Here is a 255-nt window from a genome sequence, read left to right as displayed (position 1 = left end):
CCAGCCCGGTTCGATGCGATGCAAGCCACAGAAGCAGCGTCGGGTCTTATCTGGCATCAAGGGGAGAAAGCGAATCAGCTGACAGCAACCAATAACTCTTCGTTTTACGTCAACGTTTCACAGATCAATGCCGAGGATAACGCGGGGCGAAAAGTAGTCAGTGAAAAGGGAGATATGCTTGCACCAGGCGAAACAAAAAGCTTCTACCTAAAAGGATTGAACGCAAATCAAATAAAAACAAACTTTCATTATCAA

Source organism: Plasmopara halstedii, assembly GCF_900000015.1.
Source record: "Plasmopara halstedii genome assembly, contig: Scaffold_2386, whole genome shotgun sequence".
NCBI classification, from domain to species: Eukaryota; Oomycota; class Peronosporomycetes; order Peronosporales; family Peronosporaceae; genus Plasmopara; species Plasmopara halstedii.
The sequence above is the reverse complement of the archived record's forward strand: the minus strand, read 5'-3'. Positions refer to the sequence as shown.